Here is a 6509-nt window from a genome sequence, read left to right as displayed (position 1 = left end):
AAAACGAATAGTTTAAAATGCAGGTCAGCTTGACATGCGTGGAGAAATCAAAACTTTGGTATATAGACAGCGCATGCTCAAGACACATGACAGGTGATGAAACTCAGTTCATCACACTAGAGCTTAAACGAGGAGGTAGTGTAAGCTTTGGGGACAACAAGAAGGGTAAGATAGTTGGCTCAGGAACTATCGGAGGTAACCCTAAAATTGAGTCAGTCTCCTTAGTTAAAGGTCTCAAATATAATCTTCTAAGCGTAGCTCAGCTTTGCAAGAGTGGAAGAAAGGTTATATTTGATGATACTAAGTGTCAAATACTCGAGGGAAAAACAAATGATTTGATTTTAACAGCCCCTCGTGTAGAAAATGTTTACATGTTGAGTTTGGAAAAACAATTTTCAAAAAGTATATGCTTAGTGTCTAAAGAGGACAACTCCTGGCTATGGCATAGGAGACTTGGGCATGTCAGCATGGACCTCCTAGCCAAATTAGCTAGAAAGCAACTAGTTGAAGGATTACACAAACTAAAATATGAAAAAGATCAACTATGTAATGCTTGTCAGCAAGGTAAACAAATCAAAAAGTCATTTCATAGCAAAAATACTGTCTCAACCAAAAGACTATTGGAATTACTACATTTGGATCTTTTCGGACCTATCCAGCCACTCAACATGGGAGGTAAGAAATTTTCCTTAGTTATTGTAGATGATTTCTCTAGGTATACTTGGGTCATCTTGCTGAGTAGCAAAGATGAAACATTTGAGATGTTTACTACATTAGTCAAAAAGCTTTAAAATGACAAAGACCTAAGAGTAGCTCACATTAGAAGTGATAATGGGGGAGAATTCAAAAACCAAATGTTTGATGAATTCTGTGAAACTAATGGCATTGACCACAATTTCTCTGCCCCTAGAACTCCTCAACAGAATGGAGTTGTTGAAAGGAAGAATAGGACAATAGTAGAAATTGCTAGGACAATGCTGAGTGAAAATAGGCTTCCAAAGTATTTTTGGGGAGAAGCTGTCAATACAGCATGTTACACACTGAATAGGGCTCTAGTTAGACCTATACTTAAGAAAACCCCATATGAGCTTTGGAAAGGACGAAAGCCCAACATTGGATACTTTCGTGCCTTTGGGTGTAAATGCTTTATACTCAATACAAAAGGCAATCTTGCTAAAGCTGACGAATCGATCTTTTTGGGGTACTCAACAAACAGTAAAGCATATAGAGTATTTAATAAAAGAACTCAAGTTGTAGAAGAGTCTGTACATGTTGAGTTCGATGAAACTGACCCTACAGGTAAGTCAGCTCAGCTCGAAGAAGATGAACCAAGCTCAGCTTCCGCTGATCAACCAGAAGCCTCTGTGTCATCTATACAAGAACTGACCCAAGGTAAGCAAGAAACTGAAATATCATTTGCTGACCAATCTATTCCTGTAGATATTGTAGAAACACCTCTTCCAAACAACTCAACATTGCCAAAGGAAATAAAGATTCCAAGAGGACACACAGAAAAGTCCATCCTTGATGCGGCCAACAACAAGTTGATGACCAGAGATCAGCTTAGGAAATACCTCGGCAATGTTGCCTTCGTCTCAATGCATGAGCCAAAGAACTTTGTTGATGCTGAGCAAGATGAGTATTGGATCAATGCTATGCAAGAAGAACTTGACCAATTCACCAGAAATGAGGTATGGGATCTAGTACCTAGACCTAGGAATCAAAAACCCATAGGAACCAAGTGGGTCTTTAGAAATAAACTCGATGAGCATGGAAATGTAATTAGAAACAAAGCTCGACTTGTAGCCCAAGGCTATAGTCAGCAAGAGGGTATAGACTATGGAGAAACGTTTGCACCAGTTGCTAGGCTAGAAGCTATACGTATATTGTGTGCCTATGCTAGTTTTATGAATTTTAAACTATACCAAATGGATGTAAAAAGTGCATTTCTTAATGGTCTTATAAACGAAGAGGTATATGTTAATCAACCTCCTGGGTTTGAAGATTCAAAGTTTCCAAACCATGTTTATAAACTCAAAAAGGCCCTGTACGGCCTAAAGCAAGCTCCAAGAGCTTGGTATGAGAGGTTGACCAACTTCCTGCTGACCAGGAACTATGTTAGAGGAAAAGCTGACACAACCTTGTTCATTAAGAAAAAGGGCAAACACACCCTACTTGCACAGATATATGTAGATGATATAATATTTGGTAATACTGACGAATCTTTGTGCAAAGAATTTAGCCAACAGATGCAAACTGAGTTTGAAATATCCATGATGGGTGAACTCAACTTCTTTCTTGGACTTCAAATTAAGCAAGGTAAGAATGGCATCTTTATAAGTCAGTCCAAGTACACCAAAGAAATGTTAAAGAAATTCAGCATGGTAGATTGCAAACCCATATCAACCCCCATGGGTACTGATACTGTCCTATGCAAAGATGAAAAGAGTAAGTCAATTGATAGTAAACTCTATCGAGGTATGATAGGTTCCTTACTTTATCTCACAGCTAGTAGACCTGATATACAGTACTCAGTATGTTATTATGCAAGATATCAAGCTGACCCAAGGGAATCTTACCTAATTGCTGTAAAAAGAATTTTTAGATACTTGCAGAGCTCACTTGATGCAGGTCTATGGTATCCAACTTCAAGTGACTTCACACTCATTGGATATACTGATGCTGACTATGGACGAGATAAACTAGAACGAAAGAGTACTTCAGGAGGATGTCATTTTCTCGGAAGCTGTCTAGTATCTTGGTTCAGCAAGAAGCAATCATCCGTAGCCCTGTCTACAACTGAAGCTGAGTACGTGGCTGCTGGAAGCTGTGTTGCACAAGTCCTATGGATAAAGCAACAGCTTGAGGATTATGGAGTTAAAACAAAGACTATAGAGATCAGATGTGACAACAAAAGTGCCATTGATCTATCTAAGAATCCAGTCCAACACAGCAGGATGAAACATGTTAGCGTAAGACATCACTTCATCAGAGATCACGTACTAAAGGATGAGATCAAGCTGACCTATGTGCCAACAAATGAACAACTTGCAGATATCTTCACCAAGCCCTTGGCACGAGAACAATTCAATATACTAAGGGAAGCCATCGGTATGTCAAATCCACTCTAAATAAATCTATATGAAAAATTGAATGTTGAGTGATTGCCATGTTGAGTGGAAATTTGAATGATTGTGCAAATGCCATGCTGAGTAAATTAACAATAAGAAACTTCTACTCACCAAGCTTGAAATATCACCCTATGCTGAGTTGACATATACATTGAGTGATTATACTGAGTAGATACAAATGCTGAGTAAATATCCTGTGCTGAGTAGATAAACATATTGAGTAATCACATTATGCTGAGTAGATGTACATGCTGAGTGATGAACGTATGTTGAGTTGATGAGAGATAGAAAATCCATCTACGTAGAATTAAACACTCAGTATCATAAACGACTCATATTCTGGCAAACTGAGTAAAAGCCCACTTGCACCGATAAACAATGACACGTGTAACAAATCATACCTAGAAAAACACAAGTAATAATGAATACCCATGCGCCGAACCTGTCATAAATGGTAGAATTTTTGTCGATTAAAGTCCCAAGATGAAAACGGCTAGTTCATTAATGACCCAAAACTCTATAAATTGTGGAAGGATCCCCACTCATTACTCTTTACGCCTACAAACTTCTGAAATCGAATTCTCCTTTCTCCCTAAATCTTAAAACCTTCATCTGTAACAATGGCTTCAGGCAAGAACGAAATCCCTAACCTCACCACTCAGCTTGGCCAAACCTCTGGCAAACCTACTCAAGCTGACCCCGCTGGTTCTTCGAAGCAAATCGAAAGGAATATGATCAAGGTCCATAAAAAGGTCAACAACTTGGAAGTACTGAAATGCAGATGGTTCTCTCCAGGATTCATCACTTCTGAGAAACCATTCTGTGACTGGATCGAGAAGAACAAATGGACCGGTCTCTTCTCACTCGCCGGAAAAACATACCCCAGGCTGGTCAGAGAATTTTATTCCAACATGCTTGTTGATGAAGAAGATGCTGACTATTTGGAGACTACAGTCAAAGGTCAGAAAATCACCATAACCCCTGCCTATCTAGCTACTTTGCTTGATTTACCAGACGAAGGAATAGAATTTAGGACAACAAAAGAGAAAGAGGCCAGAAGAGCCTGAGGATGAAGAAGAGGGAACTCCAGAATCCCCCTTGATGAAAAGGAAGAAGGTTAATACCTTAAAGATAGTCGAAGCTGATCCCCTAGATTGGGTTGTATCTTCCAAAGGTCATGGAACTGACCTAGAAAAGGAAGCTGAGAAAGAAATTGAGCAACAAGCTGAGAAAACAAATGTTGAAGTAGAAAGGGAAGCTGACAAAGAAACCTTTGCTGAGGAAGACGTCCATACTGAGCAGGAAGAACCTGCTGATGTTGACCAACCTCAGGGTGATGCTGAGCAAAGAGTTGAGGAAGAAGAAACTGTTGCTGTTGAGGATCATGTTGAGCAATATGAGCATCCAACTATGGTAGAAGAGACAGTTGATACTGATGAGGAGAACATTCATGCTGACCCATCTCCTGCTAAAGAAACAAAGTTCAAGCGGCTTAAGAAGAAAGCCCATAAAACTCAAGTTATTGATCTCCTTGCAGACTCTCCTCCTCAAGATACTGATGCTGAACTCTCCAAAAATTTAGTTGAAGTATTTCTCTCATGATGCTGAGCCTGAGTCTCCTCAAACAGATCTTGTGCAAAACCAAGCCTCTGTTACTCATATTGAGGAACAAGCCAAGACTCCGGAGAATCCAAAGCATACTCAAGATGATACAAATCCTGCTTCAACTTCACCCACTCAGGATGAGCAGATCAACATGATTAATCAAACTCCACCTCCAACTCAGCATGTTGACAACTCAGCTCCTGAAGATAATCTGCATCAAAGTCCAGTCACCAATCAGGGTGATCAATCTGCAAACAACCAACTCCTCCACCCTCAAGCTCAATTACAGCCTCTGAGACAAATGCGGCTCAATTCACCTACTTGAATGCCACTGAGTCAGGCCGACGCATCATTGCCTCTGCTCAGTCCTTGCTTCAAGAATTGAACCCTCCTCAAGCTGATACTGCTAGATCCTCTCATACCGAGTCCTCTCAACTGCCTGGAATCACTCAGCTTCTCAATGAACTAAGATGACTCAAGGATCTAGTAAGTGTTACGACCACCATTCAAACTCAGCAACCAAGGCAATACCAAATAACAAAGCTGACTGAATTGGTTCTCACAATGGTGAACCATCTGAACTCGCTTGAAGGCAAAATCCAACAACCATCAGAAGTTAATCCAGGGTATGCCACTTTCGCTGAACTTCAAGGATATTTTGCTAAGTTAACTGCAGAACTGACCAAATCAAGCGCACCTGGCCATGCTGAGTTTGCCACCTCTGCTGAACTTCAAGAATGCTTTACCAAACTTAATGCTGAGCTGACCAGTACGCGTGAGTTAGTATCTTCCTCCTCTCAATGTACAATTGACCAACTGAGTGAAGCAGTCAGCCTACTCAACATCAACAAAGCACAGATGGATGTTGATCCAGTCTCCAACAGTGAACTCTTGAGCTTTTCCCAGGCGATTATGAAGGCAATGCGCATCAATAATGCTCAGCGCATGTTTTATGACTCTGCCTTGCTTAAGATGTACCACCAATCTTTTGGTCAGCTCACCAGCGCGCACACCTAGCTTAGCAAATCACATGAATGCCTCCTCAGCATGATTAGCAGTTCTCTGCGGGTTCCTCGCCATGTCCAAGATGATAGTGTTCCTATCATTGATGGCTTGCGTGAAAGCACAAAGAGGCTCCAGCGCTACTCAACTCACCTCTCCACCCATGCTCGCAACGATACCTTCCTTTATAAACCCGATGATGGCAAAACGGGGGAGAAAAGCCAAGAGGGAACTCAGAGCCACGGAGGAACTCAGCTTGCAGGTAATGCCTCAGGAAGTAAGGATAAAGGCAAGGGAGTATATCAAGCTGAGGAAAAGAAGAAGAACTAGATATAGCTTAGTCAATGTCTAGGACTTAGCATAAGAATCCTTCTTCATATGTTTTTTTTTGTTTTTGTTTAATCTATGTGAAGTACTATTTCCTCAATCTGGTTGATAAAATTGAACAAACAGAATTAAAAAGTAAAACATACTCAGTATATATTAACACCAAAATACTTATGCAATAAACTGAGTAATAACATACTTCTAATATTTTTAAACTGACTTAAATCAAATTAGCTCATATCTTGAAAAATCTAACATTAAACTAAGTCAGTATACACAATTGCCTTAAGGTTAATTCAATTAAATCTTGGAAGGTTTAGAATTAGGTTAAGACAGTATGTGCAACCCTCACGGGGGAGTAATTTCAAAAATAAATCAATCATGGGGTAACTTATAACTGAGTTTCATAATTATGTATTTTGCCAACATCAAAATGGGGGAGTT

The sequence above is a fragment of the Euphorbia lathyris genome, chromosome 8 (genome assembly GCF_963576675.1).
Source record: "Euphorbia lathyris chromosome 8, ddEupLath1.1, whole genome shotgun sequence".
Taxonomy (NCBI): Eukaryota; Viridiplantae; Streptophyta; class Magnoliopsida; order Malpighiales; family Euphorbiaceae; genus Euphorbia; species Euphorbia lathyris.
This window is presented reverse-complemented; position numbering follows the sequence as displayed.